General features: G+C 44.8%; 1 protein-coding gene across 2 annotated transcripts in view; it reads left to right on the top strand.

The window, feature by feature from the left end:
* The window catches only part of PDGFD (platelet derived growth factor D), a 218,623-nt gene that overhangs the window by 95,639 nt on the left and 106,366 nt on the right, over window positions 1–16,618 (top strand). The gene's annotated exons all lie outside the window — the stretch shown is intronic.

Raw genomic sequence — 16,618 nt, 5'->3', positions numbered from 1 at the left:
GTCGCTCACGGTGTAGAATTTAAGCCACTCTCGTACGTGTGTCTTGATATCTCACTGTGGTTTTATTTGCATTTCCCTAGTGACTAATAACATTGACCATCTTTTCATACTTCCTCTTTAGGGAACTGTCTTCTCACATCTTTTGCCCATCTTGTATTGAGTTTCCTTATCATTCATTATGAAAGTTATATATGTGTATATATGCATATATACACATATATGTCTGTATATAATAATACTATATGTGTATATTTGTATATAATAATACTATATGTGTATATTTATCAGATACACATTTTGAAAATAATTTCTCTCAGTCTGAGGTTTATCATTTCTGTTTCCTGAAGTGCTTTTCAGAAGGTTTTTAATTTTGGTGAGGTCCAAGTTGTCAGTTTTTTTCTTTTATGGTTCATGCTTTTTGTGTTCTATCTAAGAAGCCTTTACTTAACCTCTGTCATGAACATTTTCTCCTGTTTTCTTCCAGGAGTTGTATAGGCTTTATATTTAGGTCTGTGATCTATTTTGAGTTTGTTTTGCTTTTGTGTTTTGTTTTGTTTTTAATGTATGGATGCCTTTGGTTCCAGAACCACTTGTTGAAAAGATACATCTTTTTTCGTTGGATCGTTTTGACCATATAAGGATAGGTTGAAAATCAACTGATGGGTCTATTTCCAGACTCTGTATTGCGGTCTATAGGTGTATAGGGCTGTTTATATGCTAATGCCAAATTATCTTGATTACTGCAGCTTGGTCTGGAAGTCAGGTATTAAGGAATTTCCAGCTTCTTTTTTTCCAAATTATTTTAGATTTTCTAGGCCCTTTATATAGAATCATACCGTCGGGTTTAAAAATATATATTTATTGGGGCGCCTGGGTAGCTCAGAGGGTTAAAGCCTCTGCCTTCGGCTCAGGTCATGATCAGGGTCCTGGGATCGAGCCCCACATCAGGAATCTCTGCTCAGCGGGGAGCCTGCTTCGTCCTCTCTCTCTGCCTGCGTCTCTGCCTACTTGTGATCTCTGTCTGTAAAAATAAATAAATAAAATCTTTAAAAATATATTTATTTAGTTATTTATTTAGTTATTTGAAAGAACGGGAGAACGGGGGGAGGGACATAGGGAGAGAATCCTCAGGTAGACTCCCTGCTCAGCGCAGAGCGCAGCATGGGGCTCCAACTCACCACCCTGAGATTATGACCTGAGCCGAAATCAAGAGTCAGACATTTAATGGAGTGATCCACCTAGGTGCCACCATATTGCATATTGTCAGTTTTAATAAAAAAAAAAAATGCTGCTGAGTTTTGATTGGAATTACATTGATTCTACCTACGCAATTATGAGGAACTGACCTTTTCACAGTATTGAATTCCTTATTTTTGTTACCAGTGTTGTGTAGTTTTCTGTGTCCAAGTCTTATGCATATTTCGTTAGATTCAGTTTGTAAGAACTTTGTGCTTTTTGATGATGTGGAAAGTTTTAAAATTTAATTTCCAGATGTTTATGCTAGTGCCTTAAAAATGCAGTTGTTTTTTGTATGAAATAGTTGTTTTAAACTTACTAAAATATAAATACAGAAAGAAAATGTTGCCCTAAAATGCAGTTTTTGATGAGTCTACTTCGAAGCGACTGTCATGCTACCAAAGAGTGTTTACCCCTCAACAAAAATAGTTTTCACTCTAATCCATAATGAATCAGAACCAGTGTTCTCTTGGGATCTGAGAGCCGTGATAATGTCAGAGAACATTCCTTCTCTCATCCTGACATTCTTCCCTGTCAAAGGGAGCATCTTCCCCCCACGCTTAGTGAGATTAAATGTGATTAAACGCAGAGCAGTTAGTGCTTCGCCACGTTCCCCGTCCTTCACCCACCTTTCCTGTTCAGTGCTGAGTTGGCTTCCTGGGTCTGCTGGAGCACGTCCCCACAAACGTGGTGGTCTCAAACCACTGTGAAACGTGTGCACACACACTTAGGAGGCCAAGGATTCAAAGTCAGAATGTCGGCGAGGTGGGTTCCTTTCAGAAGCTCAGAGAGAATTCCTTTCCAGGACTGTGTCCTGGCTCCTGGTAGCTCCTGACATCCCGGGCGCTCCCTAGCTTGCAGCTGCTCTACTCCAGTGTCTGCCCGTCTTCCCTTGGCCTTCCTCTCTGCGTCTCTGTGTCCCAGATCTTTCTCTCCTTTCTCGTACACCCTGAATCCAGGAGGACCTAATCCCAAGACCCTTAACTTAATTACATCTGCTAAGACCCTCTCTTTAATAAAGTCACCTTCATGGTTACAGAGGGTTAGGACGTGAAGGGACCTCTTCCCAGACACTCCACAGCCCACTGCAGATGTCCAGACAAAGACGTGTACAAATAAGATCACTCTTCATAGTAAATACCCTGTCATACACAACACGGTAGAGAAGAGACCCCACTGGGACGTTCGGTGGTTTTAAGTCTGCAGATAATCTGGCACGTGTATGGATAACTCGCTGTATCCTATTCTACACTTTTAGAACCTTTGTTGTTTAACAGGCTTTATGTGGGTAAAACTTGGGATCAGCTTTAGGGTACCACAGTTTTTGCCCATTTTATATCCATGTCATAGGTTCATCTTTCGGCTCTGAGGTGGGGAGGAATAGCGGCCTATCGTTTGTTGATTTTGTGTTTTATGAAGCATGTTATTTTCAAAGGTAAAAAAAGAGCAATTTAAGCAAGAAATAGAAATCGCTCTCAACGTTTTATTGGCGTGAGTGTTTCTTCTTCCTCTCTTATGAAGGAGACACGACCACACGAAGAGTACAAACTGGAGAAATACCATTTCCATGGCAACGGTTCTAGCACGATGATGCTTCTGTAGTCCCTTCTGCAGCACGTCGGACCAGCGCAGCTGGCGCCTTCAGAGGATGCACAGGGGACAGATAACACATCGATATCTATCAGGTCCCTTCAGGAAAAACTGCAAACGTTTCTCCAAGTGAAAACTTTTAAACTGATCACACTAAAGGTGAACTTCAGATTTTGAGAAAAATTAAGGTCTGATTTATTGGGCCTTCTTCTAAATTCTTCTAATAGTTAGGATTATCTTTGCTTTACTTTCACTACGAAGGGTCGGTATGTACCACGTGGCTCCCACTGAGGGCCAGACCCTATATGGCCACATGAATCTGTTCTTTCTGTTCCTTCCAACACACTTGGGTTGGGAGGATTATTAGTTCCACCTACAGATAAGGGACCCGCATCTCAGCAAACTTGACTCGTTTATTCTTTCTGCAAATATTTATTAAGCCAGACACTATTCCAAATGTCAGACATGCAGCAGTGAATAAGAATGAGCTAGAAACTGGGGTGCCTGGGGGGCTCAGTCAGTTAAGTGTCCCACTCTTGGTTTCGGCTCAGGTCATGGTCTCAGGTCCTGGGACCGAGTCCCACGTCAGGCTCTGTGCTCAGCGGGGACTCTGCTTGAGATTCTCTTTTTCCCTCTCCCTTTGCCCCTCCCCCCCAGCACTCGTATTTGTGCACGCTCTCTCTCTCTCTCAAAAATAAATTCATTAAAAAGAATGAAAACAAAACAAAAAGGATGAAGGAGAAACAGGGAAGGGCTGGGATCCAAAGCCATGTGTCTGTTCATGCTAAAATCTGCATTCTTTCTGATAAAAACCTGCCGTGGAAACCAACCCTGCTTGCCAGACCCTGCTGTGTGGGTGTTAAACTTGAATGGATATGTTATTTACATGTTAAATTGTATGTGATAGATATGTTAATTCCTTATTGTGAAGTCTTTGAAATTAATCCCTGGGTTGTGTTACCATGGAGTAGGGCACCCTCTTCCTGTCAGACAATTTGCTTTTGAACAGACATGACATAAGCATAAAAATTCAAAAGTAGCAGCAGGAGTGTTTGTATCAAAAATTGTAAATTACATAAACTTTTGGGGCGCCTGGGTGACTCAGTAGGTTAAGCCTCTGCCTTCCGCTCAGGTCATGGTCCCAGGGTCCTGGGATCGAGCCCCGCATCGGGCTCCCTGCTCTGCGGAGAGCCTGCTTCCCCCCTCCCCGCTCCCCTGCTTGTGTTGTTGCTCTCGCTGTTTCTCTCTCTGTCAAATAGATAAATATAATCTTTAAATACAAATAAACTTTTATAGCCTAGATGCTATTAGCATAACGTTTTCTAAGAGATTCCTGTTGTGGTTCTGAGTTTAAGGATGAGAAATGGGCTGTGGGCACAGTAAGGTCCTTGCTGCACCTGCGGCCCTGCTCTCCCCTTACCAGACCCACCTGCCGCCTCCTGGGCCTTCTCCAGCACCTGCTCCTCTCCAGGATTCGTCCTCTGCTGCCACTTCCTTCCTGTGTGTCTCTGACGTCTACTGGTGGCTTCCTTCACATTTGAATGTCTTCAGGTATCTCCCAAGTGAAACCATACGGGCTCCCGCTGTGCCTTTGCCCCCCACCCCTGAGAGCACCATGTGTCTCTCCCCCTGAAACGTCTTCCTTGGAAGACACTCTCCACACTCCCCGTCCTTGCTTCCTCCTCTCCTGTGTATCCGTCCCCACCTGAACCCCCTTCTCACCAATTCCACTCCAAGTGCTTTATCCAAGGACTTGGCCAGGCCCCTGTTTCCACTGATAGTTCATTGCCCGTGTGTTTATTTCATTTCTTTTTTTTTTTTTTTTAAGATTTTATTTATTTGACAGACAGAGATCACAGGTAGGCAGAGAGGCAGGCAGAGAGAGAGGAGGAAGCAGGCTCCCCACTGAGCAGAGAGCCCGATGCGGGGCTCGATCCCAGGACCTGAGATCATGACCTGAGCCGAAGGCAGAGGCCTAACCCACTGAGCCACCCAGGCGCCCCTGTTTATTTCATTTCTAATGCAACTGGACACTAGTTCACATTTCTGACTCCTTTCTCATCTGTCTTTGTGTTGCCTGCTAGAGACTTGGGCCTACTTTCTTGTGATGGTTAATCCATTTCTCTTAAATGCTTTAGTGGGGAAAGTAGATGATTTCCTCACTTTCTGACCAGCGTCCAGTAGAACTAAAAACTGGAAACACCACATTGCTAAAGGTCAGCAGTAAACGTGAGGACAGCGCTGAACCAGCGAAGGACAGAGATGTTGTGCAAAAATGTAGCTGCCCTTTTACTAGCAACAGGAGATTTTCTTCCTCCTTTCTGGTTATCACTGCCCAACAGTAAAACTCCACTGGTGAGGTAACACGCCATCCGTGGGTGGTGGTGTTTGTCGCGAAGCCCCCTAAGCACGGCTGTCTGGCTCCCACTACTGGACCACCGGGGCTGTGGGCTCCCAGCGAGTGGAGCTCGAGAAAAGTATCTTGCGTCCTCTTTGGCTGGCCTCTCTGCATCTTCTGGGATTCATGAGTCTTCTTCCTGCATAAATGTCTCTGTTCCTCCTCTCGCTGTGCTGTCAATCTGTTTTATCTCTATCATGTGGCAGAGGGTCTTCACAACCAAGACCGCCCTGCCGTTCGGAGGCCTCCGGAATCGGGGCCATTGTGTCGCCCAGTTCTCCGGAATCATGAGATTTTACACAGCATGTGTTGTTTTGTGTGTCAGCATCGCAGCTAGCTTGATTGCTCTGGACTCTGCAAGTATTTATAAAATCCCACCTTGTTTGACTAGACCTGCTGCTCGTTCTGTACCTTCTATTGCAAACTAGAGAACTGATTTGGCACCAAAAAGAAAAAGTTTATTTTTATGGGGATGCAATTTAATTTTATAGATGACTACGATTCTGTTGAAAGGTATAAATAATTTATCTTCAATTTATGGCTATTATGGCTCTTTAACACATTTTCATAGGAATGGTAGCCCAATCGGGAGTATTTTTGGAATAAGCTAATTGCCTTCTAAAAGCTCTTTGGGCAACAATTAGTTTCTGCAAGAATGAATTGCCATCTCATTTAAATTAACTGAGTAAATAAAATGACCCCAAACTTTAAGATACACATTTATGGAAAAAAAAGACACAGCAAAAAGTTAAATTTCAGTTATTTTGCATAGTGTTGTTGTTGTTGTTGTTTTTAGAGATTTTATTTATTTGTCAGAGAGAGAGAGAGAGAGCACAAGTAGGCAGAGAGGCAGGCAGATGAGAGAGGGGGAAGCAGGCTCCCTGCTGAGCAGAGAACCCAATGCGGGATTAGATCCCAGGACCCTGAGATCATGACCTGAGCCGAAGGCAGAGGCTTAACCCACTGAGCCACCCAGGTGCCTCTTTGCATGTGTTTTTACCCAACTATCTGAAATACAAGAAAGAACAAAAAGATGTCTCCTTGGAGGAAAATGTATACCTTGTAAATGGGATCTCGGCTTCTAGTATTCTTTCTGAAAACTCTTGCAGTATAAAAAGGGCCCATTTTTTTTCCTTGAGGGTATCCTTAGGGAATCAAGGTAGACTGCTGTCCCACTTCAGTTCAGCTACCTGAGGTTTGTAAGAGAAGCTCGCCATTCCCGGTTTCATAAGAAAGTATCTGGTCAATTAAATCCTAAGCCTATAAACCAACTAATAGAAGAAAGTAGGACTTAAAATCATAGCCTGGAAAATTACAGTTAAGAGCAGTGTTCCGTTTCATAAATTACGTCACTGTGTTTCTGCCAGTGAATAAAAACATAGAAATTCTGTGTCAGACATAGAATACAGCTCCCACAGAATGGAGATGTCGATCAAAATAGCAGAAAGGAAGGTTTTTTTCTTTTTCTTGACTTTTTCTGTAGAGTACTGAGGACACTTCGTAGAAAACCCACCTGCTCCCCCACTCCTGATGTGAGGCAGTTACCAGTTTCAGAAGCAGGTTCATGAAAATTTTGACAGTCTGCGTGGTTGATCCCAGAAAGAGATACAACTCCACCTGCCATGCCACCCGTATTGCATTAGCTCGAGATGGACGGAAAAATAAATAAGTAAATAAATAAATAAAATAAACAAAACCAAAGTTCCCTCTATTGCTATTGCAATTCACTCTGCAGATATTTACGAGCGCCCTCGGCAGTCTGGCTAAGGAATTCCAAAGTCTCCAGCTCAGCAGGGATTAGTGGAGATCTGGTGTCTCCTTAGAAAAGATCAAAATGTCCCGTAAGTAAGGAAGAGGTTCTCCAGCAGTGGCGTGTGCAGTTTCATGAATGATTCCTTAGAGGACAATGAACAGAACAGCTCTTTCCCGCTCTTCTCCCGGTAAGCGCCTCATTCATCCGAACAGGCGGGGCTTCGCTGGCTGTCTGCTGGGTTCCACGCGCTGGTGTCGCTCAGAACTGGGAGGGAGGTCCGTGCTGTGCTCGCAAGCTCCCAGCATCGTTCAAAAGCACGTTGACTTCGGCCACAGAAAGGAATGAGGTGCTGATCTGTGGTTCCGAACGTTATGCTAAGAGAACGAAGCCGGACACGAGTGGCCACATATTGTGTAATTCTGTTTAGGCGAACTATGCAGAATTCTCAGATCCATAAAGACAAAACACAGATGCGGGTCACCCGCAGCTGGGCGTATGATGGGGGCTGGGCGCACAGAGCACCTGCCTAGTGTGTACACGATTTTCTTTTGGGGTAACAACGTTTTAGAACTATGTACAAGTAGTGGTAGCACCACATTATGACTTTATTTATTTTCATTTTTTTTATTATGTTAGTCACCCTACAGTACATCGTTAGTTTTTTTTCAACATCATGTGCTTATTTCTTGATGTCAGAGATCAGCACATCATTATTACATAGTAACAGGAATATTAACAAAAGCACACAGATACAATACCAACCAAACATTTATGGAGGGTAATACTTAAAGCATGCATTTATATGTAGAATGCTTGTTTACCAATGTTTACATCTTTATGTAAAATGTATAAACAGTATTTAAAACCAATAAAAAGTTTATATTATGAAGTAGGTAGGAACAATTTATATGATTAGGTTACAAGGAGACAAAGAACTGGTTTTTCACAATTTCTAATTTGCTCCATTTTTCCTATGTAAATAATCAACACCATATTTAGAACTGCCTGTCATCATTAGTTTCTGATGTCGTGTTCCATGATTCACTGTTTGCATATAACCCCCAGTGCTCCGTGCAATCCATGCCCTCCTTAATACCTACCACCAGACTCACCCAAACCCCCACCCCTCCCCTCTAAAATCTTCAGTTTGTTTCTACACTACGGAGTCCATAGTCTCTCATGGTTCGTCTCCCACTCCAGTTTCTTCCCCTTCATTTTTCCCTTCCTTCTCCTAATGTCCTCCGTGTTATTCCTTATGCTCCACAAGTAAGTGAAACCATATGATAATTGACTCTCTCTGCCTGACTTATCTCACTCAGCATAATCTCCTCCAGTCCTGTCCATGTTGATGCAAAAGTTAGGTATTCGTCCTTTCTGATGGCTGAGTAATACTCCATTATGTCTATGAACCACATCTTCTTTATCCCTTCATCTGTCAAAGGGCATCTGAGCTCCTTCCACAGTTTGGCTGTTGTGGACATTGCTGCTATGAACATTGGGGACTTTATTATTGTCCACTGAATTGTTCACTTCAAAATGGTTAATTTTATGTTACATGAACTTTACCCCAATTGAAATGTAGAACAAAAAATGTTGTTTAAATTTTTTGAGAAAAAAAAAAAAGCATATGGCTCTTTGTATACTTGTTCTATACATGAATACATGCTGCAGACACAACAGTAGTGTTCATAATATCTGACAGGTATTTTTATTCAATAAATATCTGTAATAAAACTGTTTGGTAATTGGGTAATCATTGAGGTTCCCCCCACCCACAAATCACCATTGTAGGGGAGGAAATTTTTTCCCATTTCTCCTTCTAGGTTCTTTGATCTAATAATTAGATATAAAACAGATTAATGAGAAAAACTGATTTAATTTGCTGTGTATGGAAGCCCATAAAAATATGAGCCTCAAAGAAGTGACCAAAGCAGGCAGCTTTTATACCTTTTTGATAAGAAAATAATAAATTTGTGAAGATTTGACAAGACAAAGAAGTTTGGACATGGGGTAGCAAATTAATCAAGAAGTAACGAGGCTTATTTATACTTAGTTCTCTCCCCTGAGTTCCCGGTCTCAGGCGGTAGGGATGCCTTCTACCCTGCCTGCAGAAGGAGGGTGCCTTTGGTGTGGGAGATTTCGTTCCTGCTTTCAGGGGGTGAAGGAGGGTCAGAGGGTTTTCCTCACCCTTGGTCTTTTGTAAGTAATAATTAGTGTGTCAAAGTGACAGATTTGGGGGGTGCCATAGTCTGCTACTGTCCCCATCCTACGACTCAAGATTTTCCACCTAGAACTTTACCATCATCTCTCTGGGTTATCTCCCTGCATAATTGCCTGTCGTGAATTTTGCATCTTCCCAAGAGCTTTGTATTCTTTTCTACTCTGGTTATTACTGTGATGTTGGAAGCTTGCATTCAGAATTAACTCCTATGGTAGAATCGTTTCTGAAAATCCATTCCCATGCTGGCTCTGCTCTTAGACACTGTTAATGAAGGTGTCAACTAGAAAGGTCGCCACAGCAGCCCCCGCAGCCCCCCACAGATCACCTGAGTCGAATTTGATATATCGCCTTTAATAACTGCCCTGTCCTTGTCCACTAATTCTCACTTCATGTTGGAGGCCTTATGGTCAATAGAATTAACATTAATTTTTCTCATTTTATGGCTCTGAGAGGCTCTTCTGCACCATACTGGCCGCCTAGACACACACAAAAAAAAAATTTTTTTTTTTGCTACTACAGGGCATGCACTTCTGTGTAATGACTATGGGAGTTAACGACCGTGGTTTCCGTAATAATGGAGAACTGATCCTTCACTTCTGGATCTCCCTGGGTTGGCTGTTTCCTTTCCTGGCTCGAATCTGCACCTGTTGGGCTGCTTGTTCATAGCTCTAAGGCCGGAGGAGATGAGTGAGGACGGCTTCTGCTCACTCGGCCTGGCTCGCGGCCTGATTGCAACCTGGAAACTGCATGGCGGGGGGTGGTGGCGGGGGATTCCGTGGATGCGTGATGGGCCCATCCGCAAGGGCGTCCCCTGAAGCTACAGGGACAGTCTCAGAGTCGGGGACCCTCTGGTGCGACCCTCAGCCCCGTTTTTCCCACCGAAGCAGAGCTGGTTTTATTTAAAACACTGAAGCAGGACTCCTCAGTAGACGGTCAGGGCTGGTCTGAGGTGCAGTCCTTTCCCGACTCAGCCCCGTCTTTCTGGCTCCAGAACGATCTCTCATTCTCAGTCATCGGGCCCTCCCTCGGCTCCGGCGACACTGGTGCCCGCACTGCCCCCGTGAGGCCAGGGCGAAGAGCCCACTGGCTGTCCTCTCGCCGGCGGCCCACCTGCGTTTGCCTCCGTGTGCAGCCCGGCTTCCAGCCCCGGGCTGTGAGGTCTTGCTCCCGAGACCCTGTGATCCCTCACACCAGGACTGTTTCCAGAGCTACCGTCTCTCTAGTTTCTACACTTTCTTCCTCCCACACAATGGTGCCCATCAACACGCACATATACTCGGTGGCTTCCCCAGTAAGACAGACGCGCTCACGGCCCCTCCACCGATGAAGGTGCTTTCCCCTTCCTGGGCAGCATTCTGTCCTTCGAGAGCTGTGAGTCCTAGTTCTCCCCGTCTTCCCTCCAGCAGAGCCCTTGAGCTCCTCAGACTAACCTTACTGTCTCTACCTGACCTGCAACGTTGTTCCGGCCAGTGACCACCGCCGTCTTGCCAAATCAAGCCACGAATTTTCAACCTTCTTCCTAACCTCTCTGCAGTGTGGGCCCCACTGTGCTTCAGGAACATCTGATTCAGTTGGCTTCTAGAACTAAACATGATTTCTTTGTCTCCCTACAATACCCATCGGTTTTCATTGAAAGGTCCTCTACACACGAGTCCAGGAGGCGGTAGTCGACTCACAAATGTGTACAGTGTGATTCGTTTGTATCACGGGAGACTGAAATAAGTCAGTGCTTCTTAACCGCTATCAAAGATAATAGCGGGGGCGCCTGGGTGGCTCAGTGGGTTAAAACCTCTGCTTTCCGCTCAGGTCATGATCCCAGGGTCCTGGGAGCGAGCCCCGCATCGGGTTCTCTGCTCAGCAGGGAGCCTGCTTCTCCCTCTCTCTCTGCCTGCCTCTCTACTTGTGATCTCTGTCTGTCAAATAAATAAATTTAAAAAAAGAAAGAGATAACAGATTTCCTGTAGCTACGGACTAGCAACTCCTGCTGGCCACCAGTTCACAAGCATAATACATTGCATCTGACCAGTCCCCCTCACTTAGTCCTCGTGGCGTTTCCATGAAAGGATGCTGAACCGCTCACCTCTTCTCTGAGCTTCCTACTGGACTGCTTAGGTGGTTGCCCGATGTTTTGGACCTTCACAAAGCCATCGAAAGTGACCGTGCAAATGGGAATTTGGAACTTCCCCGTGCGCCTTTCTAGTATCAGGCATAACCTGAAAGATGCTTAGAATGTTTTTAGAAAACCAAAGCATCTAATGGTACAGCCTCACTGTTCTTTCAGAGTTTTTGCAAAATGGCTTTTGAAAGGCAGTTTCACTTGAATCACTGCAAAGCGTTGGGTGCCTGGAAATGCTTTTGCATTTTTCATACAGCTTTGTTGCTGAACACATAGAGGAGAGGAGCAGGAACTGTTTTGGTTTCTTTGAATTAATGAAGAGACTCCAAGGCCAGACCCTTAAGAGTTGTTGTATAACGAGGCTCTGACTGTGGAGACCTCGCCATATGGGACAGAAACTCTGAGAGCTTCTGGAATAGCAGTGAGATGGCTCTCTGTCCATTACAGCTCCGGATACAAGTGATGGCACTTGGCGGTGTTTGAACAGAGAATGTCTTTGTTTCTGTTCTACTGCGACGGCCCATCTGGTGCTTTAACGTCAGGCTGTTGTTTCTGGTGGAATAATGCTGGGAACACTGGCTCCGGTATATTTATATACAGTTTTTCTTAATATCAGTTCCTTCGACATTTTTGAGGAGATAAGCTCGAAGGGGAGTTACGAACCAGCGGACTGAAGAACCGGCTGGCTGGGCAGGAAGACTTGGCTTGTGTACGTGTTTCTGGTTCCACCGAGGTCCTCCACGTCCCTCCCTCAGTCCTCTGAAAGCCACTCTGGTCTCGGGCTTTCTTGTCCTTCTGGGGGCGAAGGTGGAATTCTCACTTGGCCATTTGGTACTCTGGAGGTTAGTGGCTGACCTGTTTTCCTTAGAACCTTCCCAGACCTCAGCTTCCACGGCAACGTTATTGTCAAGCCTTGCGCCCTCTCCTGGCCTCGCAGCCCCCCACTCTGTACAGCTTTCTGCCGCATGGGGGGTCCTCCGTGCCTCTTCCCCTCCTCAACCGCAAACTCAGTGGAGCCGCTGCGTGTCGGCTTCACCTGCCGTCCGTGAGCTCCTCTTCTTCTCAGAAACCCACTCGTCTCCTGCTTCCCGCGGGCAGCCCTGCCTTCGCCTCTCGTCCTTGCGCCTTGCCCTTCCTCGGAGCCCCACAGCAACTCCCAGTAAATGCGAGCGTGACGTCATTCTTCGTCTTTCTGCCTTTCTGACATTGCTACTCCTCTGTCCAGAGAGCCCCTTCAAGTGCCAGACCTGGGATTCACTTTGAGACTTCAATCCAGTCCATCCCGAGTGTAAACATGGGCGTGATTTGGTTTTGTTGCTGCTTCTTCAGGATGACCCGAGGTCATCGGTATTTGACCTGTTTATTTTGGGGGCCCCGTGCTCTCATTTTCAGACATCAGTTTCCACTCTTCATTTTCATGTTGTATGGTCTCAGTGTATACCCGCTTCTAAGAAGTCTTGACAATTAAAGCAGCTTGGTCAATTTCAGAGATATTGTGGATTTTCTTGAAAAAAAAAAATATCTACAGGGCCCTTTGACTAAATTCTTCTAGTACTTCTTTCAGGATGTGGCTTTGTCACGAATTTTAAAGCGATCACCTCTCCAGTGCACACATGTGGGAGGAATGTGTGTCAATGAGGTTATGTCTCCCGTGCTACTAGGCAAGGACGTTCTTCATCCAGCAAGTGTTAGGACGTGTGCTGGCAACACGGCTCATAGATCCTTCCATCCTTTGAAGCCTGCAGCTTGTTGGGAGGTTCCCACAGCATGTTTGTGTGCCTTAAACTAAAGACCCCTTCCAGCATTTGTAGGACGGTGGACTGCTCCAGTCTTCCCAGGACTGGTGGAGTTTCTAGGAGGCTAGACGGTTGGTTTTCAAACCGGAGCGATTTGGCCCCAGCAAATACTAGCTAAATTGTCCTTAGAGTAGAGCAGTTGGCGACTTTGCCAGATAAAAAGCACTTGAGGATTGATTTCTTGGATCACTTACGTTGAAATCTGTACATGTAAATACCAACCATGTTATTAACCCAACACATTTATTCTAATGATACAAAGATAATCTGTCTCTATATATAATTTAGTTATACCTTCCATACTTTTACATTAAAAAAATTAAATAAAAAGTCACACTTTCTCTACATCAGCTTGTTAATAAATGTGGAGCTTTTCCGTGTATTCGTTCTTTGAATCTAGATTTGTTAAGCGGGTACTGTTGGCCTCATACAAAATGCCAAGGACGAGAGACATAGTTATGAACGAGGTTATTGTCACTTTAGGAAGTTCCAACGCTTACTAGATTTTTTTTGGTAATTTGGGCCCCATACCAGGTTTTCAAAATCCCCAAACATTTAGATAAGGCGCCATCTGGTTGGTTTCTCATCGGCCGTGAGAACCCCAGTTCTGATTCCCTGGAGTTCGAGTGTGTGACAAATGTTCCCTTAAATGGACTCATCTCGGTAGTTAATTTCTCCTGCCTGTGTTGCTGGTTGTTCAGGCATTGTGTGAGCCCTAAGCCTTTCCATTAGCTTGGGAGAAAAGTATTTGTTTGCAGTTGTCAAACCTTGCTCCAAGATGAAGCCCATCACAGGAAGGAGATTGAGCACAGTGTCATTGTGGATCAAGGCAGGAACAGACCACAGACTTCACCTTGAAACTTGCCCTGAGACTTTGCCACAGGCTAGCTGGCTCGGTTGGCGGGTCACCTCAAAGCACCCCTGAATGACCCATCTTTGAAGAAGGACAGATTCTCCCATTTGCCTGGCTATAGCTTAAAAGCACCAGATGGACACCCGAAAATTGTTGCTGCAAGCGCAGCACCTGAATAGTGCCGGTATACTGTAGGTGCTCAATAAGATCTCACCCAAAAGATCCTGCCATAATGCAGTTAGCACCCCAGGAGACAGGAGATCATCTGCTGAACTCATATTCTGTATTTCATGATTCAGCACTGAATATAATATTATTTTGCAACCCTTTACTTGGCATTTTTTTTTCTAGTTCCTCTAATTTCTAACTTTTAAAAGCAAAGACTGTGACCCATTTTTCCTTGTTGCTCAGCGTGACACAGGACAGTGACCAGACTCTTGAAAAGGTATATTGAATTTTTAGTTGTGTCGATGAATGCAAAACTTTGATACTTTCTGACAGATAGACTAATTAAATCCTAGACACGACATGGGTCTGAAGGGAGACTATGTGAATTAATGTAATTTTAAATTAATTCTCCTCTTCATGTCAACTTCCTTGTATTGAGGTGCTAGTAGAGGAAGATTTTAGAATAGTGATTGATGTTGTAGGGTGAGGATTTGATGGTGTTAAGTAATTATTTTACCTGGGATACGCCTGTGTTGGTAATCAGTGTCTATTCTGCTGGGACACAGCATCAATATGTCCATTAACAGTAGGAAAATAGATACTTGTCTCCCACCTGGAGGACAGCCCATGTTGTCTCGCCCAGACTTTAACACAGGAGCAAATTATCTTGTGATTTTTCTGAGGATGTCCTTAAAATAAGCCTTACTGATTAGAAATAGAAAAGCTGGATTCACCATAAAAATCTTTCCTTGGGGCGGGGGTGGGGGGGGAGAGAAACCATTAGAAAACATTCAGGGCAGTCATAAGAGACAAAGTCACACAGGTACGCTCATCTCCACAGCCTGTTAATTGGATTCTTGAAGAAACCCACAGCAGGACCACAGACCCCATTTATCTGACCCCAGACTCCTAGAAATTCTGAGATTGAAACCGGTGGATCCGGACATGCAAACAAGCCAGGGTTCAAAACATGTTGGACTCAGGCCGGAATGTGATACCATGTTCATTTGGGGTAACTGGCCAAGGAGGAGGGAGTCTTATGGCCCTAAGAGCTAACCCTTAATCTCAGCTCCGTCCCCACCCCCCTTGTGAGACTACAGTTAAACCAAGAGAGAATTCATTTGAAGAGCAGCACAGATTTTTCAGGGTTTTTTAAATCCCCTCTTCCTCCTCTACTGTTACTTTACCATTGTTCCTCTCTGGTTCTCGAGGCTCTTGTTAACCTCAAAGAACCCCTGTGAATGTTAGCATTGATTACCATCTTCCGCAGCCATGTCCCCCTGGTGTGAATCCCAGATTACGCCCCCACCATTCGCTCACATTTTTCTTTATGGAATGTTGGATGTCCGCAATGGCCTCTGAAATAAAGGCAGGGTTCTCTTCAAAAAGGCAGTGTTTAGGAGTGCCTGAGTGTCTCAGTTGGTTAAGGGTCTGCCTTCGGCTTCGGCTCAGGTCATTGATCTCAGGGTCCTGGGATGGCGTTCCGCTCAGCAGGAAGTCTACTTTCCCCTCTCCCCCTGCCCCACCCCCACCCCATGTGCTCTCTCTCTTGATTCTCTCTCTCAATTTTTTTTTTTTAAAGGCAACATTTAGTGCCTGCAGTGAAGGTGAATTCATATATGGAGACATCTATTTCTTTCTCTTTGCGGGAGAAATGGGTTTTCCCCTAGAAACAGGAGAGACTTTATGATCTGCTATTATTGTAAGAAGTTGAGTCTATATGTTCTACCAATCTCGAACATCGGTCTCCTGGTTTAACAGTGGCAGAATGGGCTACTGCAGTCTTGAAATGCATGCTTATCCTTAGTCTGGTTTCCTTTTAGGTAAGATGGGCATTTAAATGGACATTAGGAGAAACCAAGAGATTAACGGGCGTTTTTTAAAGGGCTTGCTGTCTTTAACAGGGTTAGGTTGGTTTCATCGTGTGGTGCGCTTTATCCTGATTTCTCATGGAAGACGGAAAACGAAGATTTGTTCATCACTGTCCAGGTAGTGAACTCCAGGAGTAGATAGTCCCCAACAGTAGATGTTGCAAGCTGGAGACTAGCAACCTGAACTTTAGGAGGAGAGCATGTTTGTCTTGTGGTCCAGCATCAGCGACAGTCGCTCTGCTTCCTTCACTGGAGTTCAACAAATAATTGTCACATGTGCCCCCTGGGCTGCTTCTCTGGGGTCGTCTTCGCTGGTGGTGTTTGGTCAATTCCCACAGGTGTTTGCTGTTTCACTTAAACAGCAGCGGGTGTGCACCAGCATCCGTCCCAGCGGAGGAGGCCCCTGAGCACTGCGGTCTCACTCCTTTCATGAAAACTTATGTATACGGTCTCATCACATGTGGATGTGAGAATCCGCGTTAGTGATGTTTTCTAACATTTTTTGCTGGTAGCTAAGACTCAAATGTGACAGATAAAGAAGGTTGAGTCGTGGAGAGAATGTGGCGTTTCTCATACCAGAAAGCCCGAAACTCAGTGATGTGGTGAATCCAGTTTT

Source organism: Mustela nivalis (assembly GCF_964662115.1).
Source record: "Mustela nivalis genome assembly, chromosome: 9".
NCBI classification, from domain to species: domain Eukaryota; kingdom Metazoa; phylum Chordata; class Mammalia; order Carnivora; family Mustelidae; genus Mustela; species Mustela nivalis.
Note: the sequence above shows the minus strand (reverse complement) of the source record. Positions and strands in the feature narration are given on the sequence as shown.